Below are 22,254 nucleotides of genomic sequence, written 5' to 3' on the forward strand. Positions count from 1 at the left end.
TATAAAAGGTGTAACAGGGCCGACATGGTTGGGAGGTCATGGGCAAGAAGGTGTTTCAGCAAGCATCCGGCTGTGGTGAGCGCCAGCATGGATCGAGTGGGACACAAAGCAATTCCCAGCAGGTGGAGCTTGTTGTGGAAAGAGGAGCCTGGGCTCTGTGCGGTGGTCGGTGATCCCTGTTTTATGGAGTTCCTCCCAGTGTGAACGCCACACAAAGGGACGGGACGGTTGTGTTCTGCATGACAAATAAAAAATAATACTGCTGTCGAGGGTTTACGTTCATCTCACTTGTTTTTATCTTTTATTATGAACATTTTTATTGTATATGTCCAGCCATCCATTTTCTTACACTTGCAAGGTTGCAGGAGGCTGGAGCCTATCCCAGCTGGAGTGAGGACACACTGTGGACGGGTCACCGATCTGTGAGCGCTAACACAGGGAGACAGACAACCGCTCACTCTCACACAGTCACCAGTTAACCTGACCTAATTAACCTAATGCAAGTCTCTGGACTGCGAGAGGAAGCCGATGTACCTGGAGCTGACAGCCTGAGTTCGAACCCAGGACCTGCGTCTCGTGAGGCAACAGTGCAAATCACCACAACATGAACTCAAAGAGAAAAAAGAAATGTCCAGATATTTTTTTTCCTTCTAAAGAAGGAACTTTATAGACATAAACGACAGGTTGACACCGAGTGGAGGCGAATGTTACTGTGAAATAGAAAAACCTTCTCATTTTACTTATTTTTGGTTTTTCTATTGTTCTTTTTGATTTCTTTATTTATTCTATAGCTGACTTCATCTCTTACAGTGATGCGCAATAGAAAATATCACTGAACTGTAATTAAGGTTTCAAGGCTTGCTAAAAAGCTCATTCCGGACTTCATTAAACGTGTTATCAGGTCACGTAACTCTGAAGCACACCACAAAGAGAAGACAAGAAAATTAAAACTTTGTTAGCAATTTTAGATAATTAAACATCACGCATGCTGGGTCATGACAAGAGCCGGTCCTTTGTGCTCTGATTGGCTTAATCAGCTTTTGAAGTAGGAAATTACTCCTTCAGCGAGATTGTGTAATTTCTTAGAGTGTGAGGAGAATGGCTTAATCAAATATAATCAGAATAGAATAATTAGGACTTATCTACAGCGTAACGATACAATGGAATACTCTTTACAATGAGAAACAGCAGCTTATGGTTGTGCTTGTGGATGCATAAAAGGATCCCCTCGGTTGATGTGATGTAACCCGTCTCGTACCTGTTTTGGTGCTGAGCACAGTGGCAGTTTTTTTTGTAGAGAGATTCTCTTGATATTAAAAATCCACATGCAGAAAATAAGAAAAGGCGCAACAGAGCAAACAGTCGACACACACAGGCTGCAGGAGCGACACGCAAAATACAAGCAAGTCTCTGCACGCTGGTTCGCATCCTCCCAGCTAGTAATGGAGGCGAACACACACACACTCAGTCCCTCAGTTGTCATGGGTACCCAGCTGACTAAAATAACCACGGTTCTTTGTTCAACCACCTGTACCACTCTTACCACACTCCTTTCATTCCTTTTGTTTTTCTTTTCATATAATTGCCATCTCCTTACGCTTATTTACCGTTCCCTCTGCCTCCCGTCTTATCCGTCCATCTATCATTAGGTAAACTCTCAAACACACACCTATTCTTACCACGCCTCTCCTCCGGCTTTGTTCTTTTCCCTTTCTAATCTTCCCAGCTTCCCCTGACTTCTGCGCACACCCACACGCATACAGGCACACAGACTCCCACATATAAACACAGGAATAGGCACCAAACCCTAAGCAGAGCACAAAGGGCGCACACACAATCACAAAGAGCACACACAGAGCACACACAGTGCCAATCCACTTAACCAAACCACTCTCTTCCTGAAAACGGCTGATTTGAGCCCCCGCAGCCCCTAATCATCCAATCAGGGGCAGAGCAATCTCCTCCCCACTGGGCCTATCAGAGGCCTTCGTACGGGTTCCACTGTTCCCGCCGCAGCGGTGAAGACGGAGTCGTGTTCAGAGTGTCCTGCCACTCATTCTGGGCATGTTCAAAGGGGCTTTCCCTGGCTGGTTCATTTATGGAGCTCTCTGCAGTGCACCACGCTGCTGTGAGAAGTGCACGATGCTGGTGTCCAGTCAAGATCGCACATCTCAATTTTGACTTACCTTTTCTTTTTTTGTTGCTACTGACAGCCGCCTTACCTTATACGCTACGCAGTAGACCAAGCCTCATGAGATGGACGGATATTTACAGAAACACTAAAAACTGTAAAATGCAAAGCTTGCCCTGAATGTGCAGTTACTGAGAGCAAAGCACGAATCACCTTGCAGAAAAGAGAATGACAAACTTTGTTAGCAATTTTGGGTTGTTAAATGTAGTGCATGCTGGGTCACGGCCACAGCCGGTCCTTTGTGCTCTGATTGGCTTAATTAGCTTTTGAAGTAGGAAATTACCCCTTCAATGAGATCGTGTGATTTCTGAGGGTGTAAAGAGAAAGACTTAATCAAATATAATCAGAAAAGAGTAATTAGGCCTGTTATCTTTAGCATGAAGTCACATTATTAAATGCTTTTGAATAAGAAACGCCGACGTATGGTGACAAGATTGTTCTTTGCACTTTTTTCAAGATAATAAATCGAATGCGATGGATATCTCACGTTTATCCGACTTTAATCACCTTTTTACTCGGGCAGGATGTTTTCGACCGGCTAAAAGCTGCAGGCCCGGGATGATGGACTTCAAGTCGTGGATCAAGGAGGTCCATCAACAGCTTTTACTCAAGTGACACTAGAAGCAGCATAAATGCCTCTCTTACACTCTCTTAATCAACAGTGAGCAACACTAGCTAACAGTGGTTAGTTAGTGACCCAAAGCTGTTATCCAGTCTCAACCGATTCCCACACAAACTCTGTGTAAGGATAAAAAAATTAAGACAGTATTCCTGGGAATGTGGAGGTTATGTCATATTCAAGTTGATGTGAGGTGTTATGTCACTTCCTGTTAATCCCGATGTACAGAAATAAGCTGCAGTTAAGCAGAGGTTGGTGCTTGCATGACATAAGCATGAGTGAATACAGCTTTTTTATTTTACCTCTACTTTTTGTTTTGTTTCAAAAATGGCATCAGTGATACACCTGACCTGCAATAAAACAATGATTTACACTTAAGCCAAACCCCTAATAAAACGTTAGCATTCTGCTAACACATCCTGATTCCCTGCGTGTTTAAAAAGCATCTTTGGTGGTCAGCAGTGACTGTTGCTCGTTTCAAACCTCGATGCTATAAAGTTGTTTGTCTCACTGTAACATCCCTGACACTTAGAGTACGGAGCCCCGCAAGGGACATGGGAGAAAAAAAATGAAGATGAACTTTTTCGAGCGCTCGCAAAACTTGGGCGCATCCTTCGGAGGCCGCCAGCTCGAAACCGACCAGGAGGTCGAGGCACGATGTGCTGGGAGTGCGGCGTTCCCCCGGCTGTAGTGGGCCTCGGCCTCCGGTTAGCTTCGAGCCGGTGGGTAACAGACGTCTCAGAAAACGTCGGAGCACTTCTGCAAATATGTGATGTCTTGATAAACCGAGCAGATATTTGAAGTTTACACAGCTACATTCCTGAAAATATCTTAAAAGTTTATTTTGTAATAAGAGTAAAATTAAAACGAAGTAGCTGCCGCCATTGTTAGAAACGAATCGGCTGGGCCTCGCTATGAATTCTGGGATAGGTCGGGTCACGAAGGATACACCGACTCGGCCTGCAAATGCGACCTGCGAAGGATGCAGTCTATTTTGCAAGATCTCGCAAAAGTAACTCGGGATCACGGAAAGGTTTTGCGAGATTTCGCAAAAGTTCATCTGGAACCTATAAAAAATCATTTATAAAAGTCACTTGATGCAGTGGCTCCACCCGTGGCTTCTTCAAGAAGAAAAATGCTTACTCTGTGAAATGTATATTTTTTGCAGCTGTTTAGCCAAAAGTCCAGAGAGCAGAAATTGTCTGTGTTATTAGGTGAGTGGGTAGCTAGCCTTAGCCACACGCAAACTTATATCTTTAGTTATTTCTTCACGTACAACATCAGCAGAATTGTGACTGCAGCTCACCTGATGGCTACAGGCATCGTTACTGTAGCATTAAAATCTATGCAAACCCCAAAAAGTCCTATTAATATTCCTCTTAATTCAAGTACAATACACCACATCAGATACGTACTTAAGTATAGTAAGTAAATGTGGTTTGTGAGCACACAGATAAAAACACAGAGGCAGGAAATGGAGCCTCGCCTTTAACGGCACAGAAGCAAAGTTGTGCAGGTGGGTAGAGGGTTGTTGTCACGGTGATGGGAACCACAAAATGTCTCTTTTGTTTGGACCGATGTTGCCATCTGTTCATTTCAGTGTCATGAGCAGCCTCTAATACGCCTCATCTGAAAGTGGGTAAAGAAAAAAAGAGTACATGAGCTTTTAGGGAAAAAAGGGCAGAGGAAGGAGGGCAGGTGGAATTAGCTTCGTATCCACCTCTGCGACAGCGAAAAGACACATAATTAGAGGAAAGCAATCTCCCGTCCGCAGCTCTTTCTGTCTTTCCCTACCTTTGCTCACACTCAGCCCACATCTCTCAATCTCCGTCTCTCTCTGCCCATCTCTGAAATGTTTTTGTCTATTTGATTTTCTCTTTTCGTGCTCCATAATGGCACATTGAGAAACCTCTATCCACCCTCATCCCCGTCCCACTATACTCTTCCATTATCCCCCTTTTTGTCCTCTACTTTTTCCTCCTCCACCGCCTCCTTCCCGCATGCCCCGTCTCTCACTTCCCACCTCTCTCTATCTCATTACTCCAAGGGGGCCACCATGCTGCGATCCTGGCCATCAGTAATGGCTCATGGCCTCAGTGGATGGGAGATTGCAAATGTAGCACAGATGAAATATTAGGTGGTGACTGGGATTGTGTAAATCAGTGGCTTATGAAGGCTGACTGGGCTCCTTCATCCCCCTCGCACACGCACACATCTGAGGCTCGGCCTGTTCTTTCTATTATCTCTCGCTCCGTGGGTCAGCATCACTTTTCTTTTGTTGGTAAATCATTGGTTCTCTGTTTTTTTAGTTTATCATTAACGTCCCACTATTTTCTCTCATTCGGTTTATAAATATACCCTCTTCTGCCCCCCGCTCTGTCTCTTCCCCCATTGATGGGATTTGATAATGAGGGCCGCGACTTGGTTGTCATTTTTAGCCTCTTTCCTCTCTTCCTCCTCCTCCTCCTCCTCCTCTTATCTGCCTCTCTTTGCAGCAGAAGGTAGATAATGGGGATCAGAGAGTGTGTGTCTCTTCCATTAAAGCCCCTGCAGGTTCATAAACCAAATCACAAATCAAACAAAAGTGCAGAGCTGGAGCAGGAAGGACTCCAGATTATAGTAGTCAAGTCTCCAAACAGGGTTTAGTAATGTCTCGATGAAATCGGTGAGGGAACATTTAAAAAGTAACTATACCGGCCTCAGAAATGGCTTTAATGTGGATGGAGTTCCAACGGTAATTTTCACAGGCTGTGCATTTGCAGACCTGATAATTACACATGTCAGCAAAAGTAAGCAAACAGGAATACAGACAGAGAGAGTGCACGCAAACTAACCAGGAGAAAGCCGACCTCCCACCAGAAATGCACATTTATTTCACTGTTGGAAACTAATACTAACAACACTTATACACAACAGGAAACAGCTGAGTGTGTAGGTAGACACACTGTCTACAGCTTAGTGAAAGCTGTGTTTAAGTTTACCTCCTTAATAAATGATTATTCATCCATAAGCTTTAAAAATCATCCTGAAAAATTAAATTTCTTTGAACAATAAATCTGATTTTGTTTGTTTTGTTGTTTTCATCTGTTACTGTCACGGAAGATGTTAGAAACCAGAATATTTTGGCTTTTCTCTCATCCACACAGAGTCTTGGGTATATACATACATTCCCACTAATATTTGGCTAATATTGCCCCTTAGCCAACTCCACCTCAACCAGACTATTGGCAGTCATCAGAAAGCTTCTGGAATAAATCTGGCTGAATTCATTTATATTGGTTGGTTTCCCAGCATGGGCCTGGCTTTTAGGCACAGGCTACAATCTTTTAATAGGGTTGAGCTTTGCAAAGTCCATTCCAGACCGTTTCTAAACAACCACAGATTCCACCACTTTGTCCAAAAGAAGATCCAAACTGTTACCTTCAGATGAGAGGAAATCGATTAGGATGTTCAGGAGCAACCCAGGAACCACCGAGGCTCAAGCTGCCCGTGACAAGTCTACGGTGTTGTAAAACTTGCTTTGCATCGCCATGGACTGAGAGGCTGGCGTCCAAGGAAGAAGCTCCCGCTTCAAAATCAGCATCTTCAAGCTCAACTGAAATTTGGCCACACGGACAAGCCAAACGCCTTAATGCAGGTTCAATCATCCAGGTAAGGAAATCCCAGTAATCTAATTTTGTTCGTTACTCATCCAACCGACGTTTCAGTCTCAACACAGAAACTGATGAGTGTCAACATATTTCAGCCACTGAAAATGAGACATCCAGATGAACCAAAGCAACTTTTTAAGGCTTCTGGAGAAAAGTTTGTTGGTCAGATGAGACAAAGATAAAGCTGTTTGGTCACAATGAAAACAGTGTTTGGAGGAGGAAAGGTGAAGCTTTCAGACCTCAGAACACTGTACTAGCTCTCAAGCATGGTGGTGGTTGCATCATGTTGGGGCTGTTTAGCTGCTAGTAGTACTGGTACATCACACAAAGTGGATAAAATAATAGAGGAGGGGGATGACTACCTTAAATTCATCATTTCTCCCTCAAATTAACAGCCAGACTGTTTAAACGTGGGTGTAATTGAGTTCTCTACGAGGAGAATGATCCAAACTCAAACCAAAACTGGTTTTGGAAGAGATGAAGCCTTGGCCTTCCAAAAGACTTGACCTCCACCTACTGAAAACATGTGGAATATGCTTTAACCTCCTAAGACCCGAACTCTTCCACAGTAGCATTTTTAATTTCTCTTTGATATTTGGTCACATTGGGGCCTGATGAATGTAAAAACAAAGAATTACCAGATTTTTTTTTTTTAACTTTATTTTTGTTTTTAAGAAAAATAAGAGCCACATATGAGGATATTCGTTTAAAATTTTGATAGAACAGTAGCAGCATAATGTCCTTGTAAGTGGATATCAGGCCCTTGTAGAGGAAAATTCAGTATTTTGGTCTAAATAACCCAAAATGTGATGTCCACACATGTGGACGCCAGGTCCTAGGAGGTTAAAGCTGAAACCATGCCATGAAACCAACCAGTTTAAATAAACTCCACCAATCCCACCAAGAACAAAAGTGGTTAAATATGCAGAATGCAGTTCTTGTTTTTAACATCAGTAATGACATCAACTGTATGTTCTTATTTCCAGTTTTGATGTCATTCATTGTGTCTTATTTATTTCATCACAGTGTTAGTTTGCTGTCGATGACGCTCCGTGATCCCTCTTTCTTTTTCCTCACTATCTAATCTGTTTGTATCTTGCTCTCTCCTCTGTCTCCTAAAATGTCACTTTTTGTTTTTCCTTTGTCCCCTTTATTGCTCAGCCATCAGCGCTATATCAAAGTTTTAATATTCAGTGCAAATCTGTAACCTCTTCACATTCAAAGAAGAAAAAATCACGAGCGCGATCCCTAAATTACGGAGAAAAAAAGACCAATAATTTGAAAATTACTTTGGATGCTAAAGGCCATTTAAAAGTCATGTTGGATGTAAATTGCTGGTTAATTATAATGAAAAAAGTTATTAATTGTGAATTTCTTCTGGCCCTTGTTGTGTGCTTGTCTTTGAAAACCAAGCTCAACGGTTAATTGCACAGTGGACTGGCCTTTGTACAATAAGGAACATGTACATGAAATGCTTTCATCATCAGTTACTGACTTTCTATTCTTAATTCAAACATATTACAGCGGGCAGCGTCGTGTCCGTCCACAGCACGAACACGAAACGGCGAAACACTCGGTTCTGCTTAAGCCCGACACCGTGTGTGTCTGTGAGCAGCATCCCGGGGATGAGAGATGCTTTTTGTTGTTGTTGTTGTGTTTACAATTACACAAAAGATAAGTGCTAATGTACTGTTAAATCAACCTCAACACCTTTTACAGCTGGTTCACGTTTAAAGCTCGGCGTCGGTAAACACTTCTACTTTTTAAAGGAGCGATTGCTTTGAAATTATCGGGGGGGAAAGAGAAGACGGAGCATAAAAAGCATTCACTAGGAAATGGTTGTAATTGTGTGAATAACATTATGTTACCTGTTGCATCAGTGTGAGTCTGTGTGTGTGTTTCACCTGTAGTCGTCACCTAATCTAAATATAGAGTGACATTTTCTATTACTGTGAATCTTTTCTTATTTCCCAGCAGTGAGAATATAACTCTGTGTGCAGATGTATGTAATTGTGTAAAAATACCTTTGACTGCACTCTTAAATGTCACCATATATTTGTAATATTAGTGTCCCGTCTTTGAATCGGGGTAAACACCCCGAGTGCTTCCTGCAGCCGATCACAAAATTCCAAGCACACATAATTATTGATTACCAGGAAATGCCAAGAAAAGGCTGTTACGATTACATCCGATCTCTCACCAAAATGCAAAGTGCCCGTGGCCCAGGAGAACATTTTAAAAAGGCCTTATTGCTCTTTCTCTGCACTAAAATCTTCATTGCTGTCATAATGAGGATCAACAGTGCTGAGGTCCATAACATAATAAATGTTATCATTTCCAAAGACACTGACTCCAAACACAGCGGAGCCACACTGGACTGTCTGACTGCTTTCATCTTCCAGCTTCATGAAACATAAAACTGTTCTTTAAAAGCTCGGCTGGCTCGTGCGTCTTACATAAATGAAAAGTTAGCATATGTCTAAAACCAGTACAAAAGCACTAAAAGCCTGTCATCACATTTTAACCCTGCATCCTTAGCATGTTTTAGCACACAGGGTAGTTAGAAAGCCTTCAACATGTGAAGTGGATGCCATGAAACTGCAGTCCGGTCCTTCTCGGGCCTTGTCAGGGATGCCCCCCTTTAGATGCTGAGAACCCTGACAGCTTTTATCCATCGATAACAGTAAAGCTGAAGTTCTGAGTACTTGGTTCATGAAGACATTTTGTCTCTTATCCATGAGGCTCCTTCACTTCAGAGGATCCAAGGTATTTAACCTAGTAAGGGCCGTTCAACTGAAGGCAGGCCTGAAAGCCCAAAAATAATCACGTGAGTTATGAAATGAGACAGGGCGTGAAAAAAAGCAGTGGGTGTGACCATCGCCAGAGCCAAACTATGAAACCTCTGTATGATGTTGCCCCAGCTGAGGCAACGTCACCTGACGCAAGGTGTGAGTGGTGGTTTAAACTCCTGTGAATGGATCTAAGGACTGCAGTTGTAACCTCAGGTCATAGATGGCCTCCTTTACTCTCTCAAACGTCAGTCCAAAATGTGAACGTCGGCATCCTCAGAAAACTGACCTTTGACCTTTACGTGCATGCATACACCTGACACTTGTCCCGTTGAGGTGTTTAGCTTGTGTGTTGGGTGATCTATCCTTGAATTGAACCGGTTTTTCTCTTCTTTTTAAATATTCATAATACATTCCTATTTTTCTCTCATTGTCTGCTTCCAGCCTCACAGTCTGAGACCCGCCGGGCACATGTTGTCTTCTAGTGTCCTGGGACTCGTCACTGCAGAGGAGAAGCCTGTTGCACGTGGCAAAATATGTTTTATATGCGGTTACTGTAATGAAAGGCTGTAACAACACAGTAGTTTTGTTGCAACAAAGGAAATGAAAAGGCTAAAAATACAAGTTCCACGCAGGGCATGAACTCGTGTACTCTGGGTGAAAGCCAGACTTCTGCCACTAGCATCCCTCATGGAGTGCTGTCCTTTAGCACCGCCCAGCATCTAAGAAAAGAACACCGAAGGTGGTACCTCCTGCATTAAACTGTGATGACAAGGGCTCTTAAACAGGCATTAGCATGACTGATATATCTCTGGCAACCATTAGCGCATACATATGCTAACAGTCATGGTGTGCTCTCGGAGCATCATCACAGATATCACCATTTCACGTGACGTGGTTTTGCACGGTCGTAATGAGATGAAAAGTATGAAATACAGTTTTAAAGCAATGTTCTCGTGCAGGCTAAACACCATGTTGAACGCAGCATCCCTGACTGTCTCCATCATCATCATCATCTTCTTCGTCCTCTCTCTCTTCCAGTTTGTCTGTCATTCTTTTGCTTCCTCTCTCTCCCTGCTCTCCTTCTCTTCCTGTCCCCAGTGTTCATTGCCACATTGAGTTTTCACAGGAATTTGAGCATGAATCTTTAATTAGCAACAGCTGCTGTTCTTGTGTGTTCATGAGTGTGCTTATGTGAGCAAGTCTGTGTGTGTCTGGTGGATGCTAACTATTCTCACAGGCTCACTGTCACCTCAATCACAGTTTCACACACCGAGCAGCATGCCAAACAGCATAAACACACACACGTATACGTATATGCACGCACGTAAACACTGTGCCTGTTGGTGCACAGGCAAAGTTTAGCATCCAAATTCACATATATATGCACATCCACACATGAATGCACATGACACCCACATCCATCACATCCAACACACTTAGTTTGTCTGTGTACATTTTGCATTCTCCTTGGCCCTCTTCCGCTCTGTCTTTTTCATCTCTTCTCCTTGTTCTCTCTTTCTCTCTCTTTGTCCTCATTTGCTCAGCTGTTAGCTATGAATTATGTATTATATCCTTATGGAGTGAGAAAAGTTAGCTCGGGGCTATCATTCCCCACTTAACGATCATTAGTTGTGTCTTTGCACCAATTAGAGCTTGGTGGCAAATCAGGTTCTTTTTGAATCCATCTAACTCCTGCATAATGCAGCTAATTGCACCTGTTACTGCTGCAGAGTCTGTCATGCCTCCACTGCAAAGAGTATGTGAAAATGAACAATAGCTTCTGATTTCAAGCTAAATTTCCCCAGTTCACATAGTGGTGCCTTTTAAATGCATTCCTATCTCATGTTGGGTCCAGCATGGAAATAAAAAATACCCTCAAATAAACGTCAGAGTGCGAGCACACTGTAGAAGATTACTGTGATGAAGAAAATTGTAAAAAGAGTCATTATTAAGGTTCACACTGACTTCTGAACACAGCCACAGGCAGACAGAGCCAGATCTGTGATTCTGTCTCCTCTCATCAGCACAAAAACATTTTTTCTGCTGCACCAACAGGATGCCTCCTTTTTCGTTTTGTTTGTTTTTGTCTTTTGACATTTGCACACAAAAATCAGTAGGGATCACAACTTAATCAGAATAAATAAATGCCATCATGATAATCAGCACAACACTCGGATAAATTTGATTTTGCACAGTTTTAGCCAAATTAGCAACCACTTCAATCCAGGCTGAACTAAAGGCTGAAATGGATCGCCATGAATAAAATTTCACCTTAAAAAAGGGTGAAAATCATAATTTTTAAATTCATTTTTAGATTTATGGCATTTCCCTTAGCCTTAACTATATGAGGTTTGCATGCTAAGCTAAGATGTTAGCTCTGTCGTTGTCTGCATGTTTTCTTATTTGACTCATTTAATTCAATCCACAGCGCGTCTTCCTGTGGCTGTTCTGTCTTTCTTGAGTTGGAAACGAGCTGAGAGCACGCACCTCATGATCTTTTAGAAATGCACTGGTGGCCGTCCAGCTGCGGTCTGGAGTGTGGGGCCTCCCTGCTGCTCCCTGCTGCTGCGGAGTCGGGGCGGTCTGCCTCTCCCCACCGCAGGGAAAAGGGTAACACCACCTGGGTCTGGGTGCAGTTCCCCCCTCCAGGGGCAAGGGTACCTAGACCCGGTTCGTAGAGTACGCTTGGGGAGTGTGATCGTGTGTACAGCGTCTCTTTATGTCTGTCTCCACGTTGGTTGAGTGTGGAGTAAGTGCATATGAGAGCATGAGGGTGGGAATGGATGTTTGTGTCTGTGTGTGCCTGTATGTCTGTGTCTGTATGTCAGGTTGGGTATCAGACGCCACCTCTCTGGGGACATCTCAGGCCCTCCAAGGTTTGGAGGCCTATCTCCACCTACCACCACTTCCCCTGCCAGTGGCGGACCCCCTCAGGTGTCGGTGCGTTGGTGGTTCTTTGTGTCTGGGGGTGGGCGTCCAGGTACACACCGGCTCACTCCTTGGCGGCCGCTTATCGGGGCCTGGAGCCTGGGGCTCGCTCGGGCCACTTCGGAGGTGGGGTGCCCCCGGCCTCTCGGCCTGGGGCTCGGTCACTCGGGCACGGCTGGCTGCCGGCGGAGCTCACGGGCGCGTCACTGCAACTCCCCCTGGCTTCTGCTCCGCGGCTGCTGAGTGAGCCCTCATCTGGGACTCTCCTCAGCTCTTACTGGAACAGTGGCGCAGCTGCCCCTCTGTTGGTCTTCCATGGTCTCTTGTGTTCTGGGGGCCTCTGGATGTCTGGAGTTTTGACCTCCTCCATACCTGCTTCACGCCCTGGAGGACGGGGCTGTGGCCCCCCCACACTCCCTAGCAGATCGTTACATGGAGAAACCTTTGGAATGCAAGCATGCTGATCCACACAGGTATGCACACAGGTGTACACACGGGTGTTCACAGACGCGGACTACAGCTTTCTTGGCTGCTGCCTCAAAGCACATTGTGCGCTGTCTATCTTGCGTGCTGCACAATATCGTTTATTATTTAGTATCTACTGATATCTACTGCTAGCTAGTTTATTGTGATGGTGCCGTTTTTTTTATTATGTTGCTCTTTGTTGTTTGCTTTCTCTTCTGTTTTTTTTCTCCATACAGGTGACCCAGGTGGGATGTTACACATCTCCAGCCCTAAATCTAAGCACTGGGTCGCCACAGGGCTGCGTGCTTAGTCCACTGCTCTACTCGCTTTATACACACGACTGCACCCCCGCCCACCAGAGCAACGCCATTGTAAAGTTCGCAGATGACACTACTGTGGTGGGGCTCATATCTGGGGGAGATGAGTCTGCCTACAGAGATGAGGTGGAGCGGCTGTCTTCATGGTGCAAGGATAACAACCTTCTCCTAAACACGAAAAAGACCAAAGAACTCATAATTGACTACAGAAGACACAAGACAGAAATCCAACCACTAATCATCAGCGACGACTGTGTGGAGAGGGTGGCAGACTTCCGCTTCTTGGGAGTCAGCATAGAGGGAAACCTATCCTGGAGTGTGAATACCTCTGAGCTACTGAAAAAGACACAACAGAGACTGTACTTTCTGAGAGTGCTTAGGAAGAACAACATCACACAGAGACTGCTGGTGTCTTTCTACAGAGCCTCCATCGAAAGCATACTAACGTACTGCATAGGCATATGGTACGCTAGCTGCACAGTGGCTCAGAGGAAAGCACTCCAGGGAGTAATCAACGCTGCCCAAAGGACAATCGGCTGCCCTCTCCTCAAACTGAAAGACCTACACAGTTCCCGCTGCCTCAAAAGAGCCCATAACATCATAAAGGACACCTCACACCCTGGACACTCCATGTTCGAACTGCTGCCTTCAGGTAAACGGTATAGAACAACATACACAAGGACTAACAGATTCAAACACAGTTTCTACCCAATTGCAATATCATGTCTCAATGCTACTAAAAGTAGATGACTTTCATTGCCCCTGTTGTCATTTGTGCCCTTGATGTTGGAATGCTTTCAGACATGTTTTGTTGGATGCGCTAACAAATTGATTGAGTGATATATCAACTAGGTCGTATGTTGAGTGTCTGTATGGGGCCTTAGGCCTGGATTGCTTGGGTGTATCTACGGTATGAGAATACTGTATTTTATATGTATTTCTATCTTTTATATCCTATCATTATAGTTTTTAAGTATTTAATTATAGTTTTTAAGTATTTATCTTTTGTGATGTTGCACTAACCAGAGACATCTTTCAATTTCATTGTACCTGTGACAATGACAATAAAGAATATTCATTCATTCAGGTGTTTTGTTTTTTTTGTTTGTTTTTCTTTCTTTCTTCCCCCCTTCTCACCGTCTCTTCTCCCCTTTGGTTTTCTTTCTCTCCCTCTCGTTCTTTCATTCTTTCCTCCTGTCCTATCCCCCAGTCATGTCTGTCCCGTTTGTAGCAACTGAAAATAAAATAAATTCATAATTATAATAAAGGTCAATCAAATGGACCAATATGGCAAGGCCATGATGATCCACTTGGTAAAATAAATCCGCTTGGCATCTTTCTTGGCCTTAAGACAACAATTCTGATGCTAAAGATCCAAACAGGACACACAAAAAAAAAAAAAAAAAAAGAAATGCACTGGTGGTTCAAACAAGGTGTAAATTTTGGGTCATACCTGGACAAATGCAGCCAGGGGTGGGTGTCACTGAGCTGGGCCTCTGCTGTCTGCATCTATAACACACAGCATATGTTAGCAGCTCTCCCTTTAAAGGAGGGTGGATACAAAACAAAGCCAACAAGACCAAAACAAAAATATTTCTTCTTTTTTTATTGTGTTATAGTCTGTGATTGCCCAGGATCAAATTATATTACATTATGTTGGTTTCAGTTGTTTTTCTAATGACTTGCTCTTCTCTTTGCAGCACTGGGCGTGCTTCCTCTCCTTCCCCGGGATCCTTTTTTTTCACCAGACAGCCATCTTGCCAAGACTGGATTTTATTTTGCTGACTTCAAGGCAATTTGTGGGATAAATGTCATCCTTTCCATTATGCTAACATTGCTGCCTACTGTGTTTTACTGCACGCACACACACAGACACTGACTTTGTGCAGGTCTGTTCCCTGTTAGCACCTCAGCCACATGTATGGTAGATGTCATTGCATCGCCATGGTAACAAACCATAAACTGAGCATGGTAGGAGTCCCTTTGTTCTCTAATGGTCACACAGCAACAGTTGCAGCCGATCCTTTTTAAATACGAATCACAGGAGAACAAAATAGGCACTTCCAATACTGCTTGACATACTTACAACATTGCACTTCTCAATTTTTGTACGCAGTAAAGCATCCACATGTACATTATAGCCTCTCTGCGCACGTATTTCTGCCCCGACAGGGACAATCGACATAAACGCACCCCCCAAGGCTAAATACTGGATCCTAAAGGAACTGTGTGTTTTTCCAAAGGCCAAAAAAGTACATATAGACTGCAAAGCAGTAAAAGCTGCATATTTGCACCATTTCTTCAGATTTTTAAGCATCTTTAATAGGAGACTTATCCCATGCAATATTTATATCTTATATTTTAATGTTTTATTGTTTCTAATATGCTTCATGTAAAGTATTAATGTGGAAAAGCTCCACAGTGTTAACATCACATAGCACCTGCCTTGTTCTCAATTTCCAACCCTGTGAATGAAAAATAGAAGTTGATAAGTACCCCGAACCTTAGGTGGTACCACCTCAGTTACAATCCATTGTACTGCTGAAGATGCAAATATATTTTTTTGTTCTTTATTTTGCAAGCAAACCATAAGGGGAATACTGTCATGGCTTCATGGGGTGAAAACAGCACTGAATCATCATACAGTGCTTTGCTGAGTGTGTGCACAGCAGTGAAGGGTGTAGCTTTCACTGGGAGAATTTATTGCAGACATTTCAAACTTGAGGGATAAGAAAGCAACAAAGGACGAGGTGCTATTATTAAAAGAGGACATGCTCAAAGTGACAGGATACGACGAGAAGGAAGAGAGGGATGGATGAGTGCGACAGATGCTGATCGGGTGAAAAAAAGAAGTAGGAGGTGGAAAAGAAGATGAAAACCGTTTAAAGGTCACAGTGAGGCCTGGTCTCGCCAAAGACAAATGGGAACAAACCTCTTCAAAGACAAAGATCTGATAGAAGAATAACAGTCGTTTTTTCTTCTTCAAAGCTCGGGTCTCCATCAGGTTTAAGGCGAGCTATCAGTTTTCTTTTCAAGGAAGCTAACGAACATGCTGTTTCTATCTTATCTCAGCTTCTCTTATTTATTTATTTCCTAATGTCCCACTTTGCACCGAGAGTAAAGATTTATTTTAGCAGGGATGAACCGATTGTTATATATAAGCATGACACAGAGAGAGGAAATCCACCTCAGAAAGGATGATATTTAAAAAGTAATGAACTCAGATTAACCGGGCAAACAGAGTTTAGCATGAAGATAAAAGGTAAAAAGCTATAAAGTGAGGGAGCGGCGGGGCGGGAGTGACGGAGATTTCAAAGCAAAAAGCTCCTTTTTTTCTCTGTAGTAACAAACATGCATCCGTCATGTGATCATGCTTATGTATACATGTAAAACACACTAAGCTAAGAGTCACACTGGGCATTAAACCTTCAAAACAAAGCATACTTACATAGGATTTGAGTTTTTCTGAACACAAGCGTAAAGTAATTCATTAAAAGTTAGTTTAGAAATTTAGGAAACTTTGATTTTCTGGGTTCTTACTGAGTCAGATGACAAGATACCGACAGCTGTCAAGTCTGCAGGGGAAAGCATGAAGCTACCAGCAGCAGCTGCTGCCTTTAGAGGGCACCACAGCTGATTACCTCCTCCTATGCCAGCATCCTCCTCTGTCACGCCAAGCCTCTGCATGTCCTCCTTCATCCATGAACTCATCTGAGATCTTGCTCCTTTCCTCCTGCAGCTCCATCTTTGTCATCCTTTGTCCCGTATATCCGCTCCCCTCTGCACACGTCCAAACCATCTCAGCCTCGCTTCTAAACTGCTCAACCTTCTTGTCAGCGCCACCGTCTCCAAACCACACGTCACAGCAGGTCTCATTATCATCTTATGAACCTTCCTTTTAACTCTTGCTGATATCTTTCAGCCACAAATCACCCCTGACACTCATCTCCACCCACTCCACCCTGCCTGCACTCTCTTCTTCACTGCTCTTTCTGTTGGTTTGGATGGTATTTAAGCTCAGCTACCTCCACTACCTCAACTCCTTGCACGTTCACCATCTGTCTCCCTCTCATTCACTCACATGCATTCTGTCTTTCTTCACCCGACTTTCATGCTCTTCTCTCCAGAGCATACCTCCACCTCTCCAGGTTCTCTTCCACATGCTCCCTACTCGCATGCTATATTTTTTTTGTACCCCTGGATAAAAATTCATCTAATTTGTCTTGACTATCAAAAAGACAATTAGACATCTTTTTTGAAACCTTTTGTAGAGCTAGTGTGGTCATTTACAGGTCGATAATTCTGTCCTTGACCTTTTCTGAAGAATTTTAGCACTTCAGAATAATCTCTAACTTGACCTCGGTGCAACTCTTCACTTCAAAGGAGCTCTCTTAGTCCCCCTCTCTTTGAGATCAGCCTTCCTTTACTTCTGATCAGCTGCAGCTTGCAAACCCATGCACCACAGGTAGGTGGTGCTGTTGTGCTCAAAGCCAGAGCTGTTCCCTCTCTATGAAAGCATACAGATCCAAAAGAGAGCTCTGATGGGACATACACACCGTATATACTGCTGAATCTACCACTATAACAACGTAAATGTGACTGAGACTAAGGGAGAGCACAACCGTTCAGCTTTGAAACATATCAAACTTGAACTAAACATGTGCAGATCTACGGGTTATGAACCAGTGTGCGGTAAAAGTTGAAGGGAAAATGCCAATTTGATTTGCTTTACAAAAAACACAGTAGCTCTAGTCCTTCTTGAAGGTTAAAGGGTCAGATTCCCAGAAATGCTATTGATCCAAAGCAGCATTAACATTCATGCTGGCATCTTTAAAATGCAGCGCCTGTCAGTGAAGTATAGCATAGGCCACAAGGCCGGAGCAGAACAGGTACGGGCGCAGAATTACCAAAGATAAAGAGAACATTTTCCTCAGTAAATATCATAACTTTCTGTACTTCTACTCGGTGCTCAATCAGTGTGGAGACCACTTCAGTCTTTCTTGCATGCTTTTTTTTTTCATTACTGTACTTTCAGGTGCTGTTTGAAGAAAAAAACTCAGCTATAATGAAAGGAAAGGAGAGGAAAAGAACAAGTTTTCAAAAACATGGAAAGCTTTTAAAGGTCAGTGTGTGTGTGTGCGCTGGTCTGTGTGTTTTTGTGTGTGTTGTTCAGGCAACAATTACACATGAATGCCAAATGAAAAAGACTTTTTCATTCTCTGCGCTGGAGACTTAAATCCACACCTTTTCACACACGTGTCAACTTCTTTCTCAAAATTTCTCTTCTCGCTCCCTCCTTTGGCCCTGTGACCTGTTCAAACCATGACCTGTTAAAAATTCAGTTTATGACTGCTGTGATGTCTCCCTTATTATTTTTTCTATGTACTTTTTTCCGTTCCCACTTCAAATGCTATCTCCGTCTGCCTCTTTCCTCTTTGTGGCACCTCTCTGTACGCACACAAACTAGCCTCGTATCTTTCTTTGTCCCTGTTTGCTTTTTTGTTTTCAAAACATTTGTTTGAGATAAATAAAAAGTAAAGAGAACATTTAATAGACTGTCATTAAAGCTGAACAACATCTCCAGAATGTGAAAATCGAAAATGACTGTAATAAAAATCTCGTCACTTCACAAAAAGGAAACCACGTTTAATATCGTATCCATCCATCCCTCCATCCTTTTTCTTAACCATTTATCCTCTGAGGCCCACGTGGATGGTGGTGCTTATCCCAGCCATCACTGAGTGGGATGTGGGGTACCCCGTGAGCAGGCCATCAGTCCATCAGAGGACGTCTGCTTCATCAATTCCAAAATCAAGAAAGAAAAAACAGCTTTCAGTTTGATTCCTGTTTGTTGTCCTCGTCCTTTGCTTCCACACAGACAGAAGAACAAGCAAATTTACACACACAAAATCTTCTCTGGCCCACTGAGTGTACGTCATAGACACTTATAGAAGAAAACAGTGTCCTTCTTTGAGGAGAGTTGAAACGAGTAATCTGAATTTACTTTAAAAGCACAGAGATGTTGGTTAATTAGAGTCAGATCAGTCACTGATCTGACTCTAATTAACCAAGATGTTAAATAACCTGCTGTCTGTCACTTTGCACATGCATGCTGCCACAGACGTCTCTGTTCTTTTAGGGGCATGAAAGACATCCTTTTGTCTGACTGTTTCCTCTCTTTCTGTAAATATGCTCGTCAATTAAGATGATCCACATTAAAAAAAAAAACACAGAGGTGTTGACAACAACCAAAATCTGTTGGCTGTTGTGAAGTTTTAGTAGTTTTTACTTCTGGTTAAGAGCAAACTCAAACACGTGTGAAGCTGTTAGACAGAGTCCAGTTTAGAGTCCGAGACAGGAATATACTTTGTAGGTGTTGCTGGTTCTTGCTCACTAGCTCATCATTACCAGTAAAACCCAAGTGCACCAGCAAACTGCATTGTGTTTCTCTGTGCTTACAAAAGGGACTGAGCCAATAAATAATAAATAAAATAACTTCATGCAGCAGTGCAGATCTGCAGATCGGTTCCTGATATCAATGCCATTGTTTGGTGAACTGACACACCAGCCATGCCAATATGATACAGAGAGAGAGAGACGATGGACCAGTTTACAGATGCAGATTTGGTGGTTGAGAGGCTGGTGATAAAGTCACGAGTTTGTTTGCAAACAGGCACCTTTTCCACCCTCCACAGTGCTGCACCGTGTTTTCATTTGCACACAAATTCAGTTTTCTCTCACTTTTATTCAAAACATACAGATTAAAAGTGACGAGAAACCATACGGGACGAGCTGGGACTGAGAACTGTCTCTGCATTGCTGTAAACCAGAGACGCCACGGCACAGACGCCAAAGGTCACCTTGTTAACATAGTGTGAGACACAAGCTGCGGTGTTTGATGCCCTGGGAATGAAAATGGGCTGATTAAATCATTAACCATGTGCTGGGAGAGAAAGAGCATTGCAGTGACGTATCATATCATCGTATTCGTAGCTTGTGAAATACTTTATAATTATCAACAAATGTTTCTTTTCTGCACACACATATTTGCTTTTGCAGTTGTACAGAAACTGAATTTCTGGGACACGAGGAAGCCTCGAACAGAATCGGTGACTTGCCTCTTTTATTGTATTGATCTTCAGGAATGCACATATTGTATACACTTGAAAAGGAGCGTACCGTTTGCACACAGGAAGCATACAATGAATGCTTCTTTGCAATTGCTGCCATTTCTAAGACAGCTTAAGAGTTTACGCACTTACAGTAGGTGGATATCTACAAGTGCACACCGGTAAACATATTATTCTCCGGCTTAAGGGCATCAACACATTGCATTCTGTGTAAAATTCTTTGAACTGCTTGGGGATTAATTCAAAGCAAGAGTCTGTGTCAATCTCTGCTATTATTTGCAGTGACAGTGTTAAGATGAATAAAGCAGGCCAAGACATTTCCACTGAGATTGTGTGTTTAACATAACAAAAGGATGTTTTTCCCTGCATCTTATTCTCTTTTCTGAGAAACCTTGATTTCATTCAGGCAGTCAGTCAGTTTGCTATAATCTCTCTTTCTCATTGCCTTGTTGTTTAAGCCCCTGTGAAGCCCCCATCTTTTTCTTACCCTTCATAATATTTCTCTTTCTTTCTTGCTTTCTTTCCTCTCTGAGGATTTGACCCAGACTTTTGCATATTAAATTATTTATTTGTTTCTTATTTGCATGAGGGCCGAGGGTCTGACGGTGCACGTGTTTGGGTGTGTGTGCGGATCGGAATGGAAGGGCGGGGGCTCGATATAAGAGGTCAAAGAATAAGGATGATGTGGTTATGGGTTTGCAATTAATGAATTTACATACGGTAATAGGGAATGTTTGGCAGGCAAAATGCTGCTCCCAGATGGGAACAAGTCTGACCTCTGACAAATGGATTGATCACAGAAGCAGAGAGAGAAGGAGAAGGAGGAAGAGAGAGAGGGACTGACCTGAGAGAAAACAGACCATTCTCCCACTTAATTTCACAGACACTCATTTAGAGACGTTTTCATATGAGAGAGCGCAAAGGAAAAGAGATTAAATTGCTTCATGCATTGATAATATCTTATATTTTGTATTAGATGGAGACAGGACAGAGCCAAAGAAAGAACGAGGGAGAGAGATCGACAGACTGACCAATCTCTGGGCGATCTCCTTAATTTCACAGACGCTCATTTACAGGCGTTTTCATAGAGGAGGGAGAGATTAAATTGCTTCATGCATTGAAAATGTCATATTTTTTGTAAAAGAGTGAGAAAGGAGATAGAGGGCATGAACCCACTGGTCTTTTGGTCTGCAATTCCTCTGAATCCAATTCAGAGTTACTGCTTCCTATCCCATTGCCCTATTCATTGGCTCACCTCAAATTCTGATTGCACTGAGAAGTGCATTGATTTAGAGCACCGGGCTGGTGATATTAAGTTTTTCTCATTGTCAACAAATCCCATGAAAATACCAAAACCAACAGAGAATTGATTCCACCGCTGCGACTGCAATGATATTTACTTGTTGCAGATATGCATGTTTTTCTCCTTTGCACATGACAGGTGTGTGTGTGTGTGTGTGTGTGTGGAAACAGGAGTGTGCTGAGATGGGGAAGGAAAAGGCTGACTGGCCAATATGGTGACTGGCTTCCATTCAATTCAGTTCTACAGCATCTAATCACAGCAACAGTCACCCCAAGGTGTTTTATATTGTAAGGTAGAGACCCCACAGAAAAACCCAACAATCAGACAACCCCCTATGAGCAAGAACTTGGCGACAGGGGGAAGGAAAAACTCCCTTTTAACAGGAAGAAACATCCGGCAGACCAGGCTCAAGAAGGGGCGGGGCCATCTGCTGCGACCGGATTGGGTGAGAGAAGGAAGACATGATGTGGACGAGAGACAGAGATTAATAACTAGTATGATTTAGTTTAGAGAGGTCGATTAACACGTGGGCCGGGTCCTCAGAAGGTCGGGTAGGCCGGAAGTGAGCGGCTGTGAAATTGGACGGTGAAAACCAGGGAGGAACCCTCAAACAAAATTTTATTTTATCAAATCTAATCTAATAACTTTAATCTCAGCCAAACCGATTTACTCACGAACAAATAAAACACTGAAAAAAGCCCAACAATAACATTTTTAGGTTGTCTAAGTGACTTATATATCACGTTTAACCTGAGTAGCAAAAGACTGCGGTGATCTGAAAATGATGTGCAGGGGAGTTGTGCCGTTCTCGCCGGCTCTAGTGACCCTCGAGCTCCCGGCTAGCTATCGAGCTGGTGGG

Source organism: Aulonocara stuartgranti (genome assembly GCF_965226115.1).
Source record: "Aulonocara stuartgranti genome assembly, chromosome: 16".
Taxonomy (NCBI): Eukaryota; Metazoa; Chordata; class Actinopteri; order Cichliformes; family Cichlidae; genus Aulonocara; species Aulonocara stuartgranti.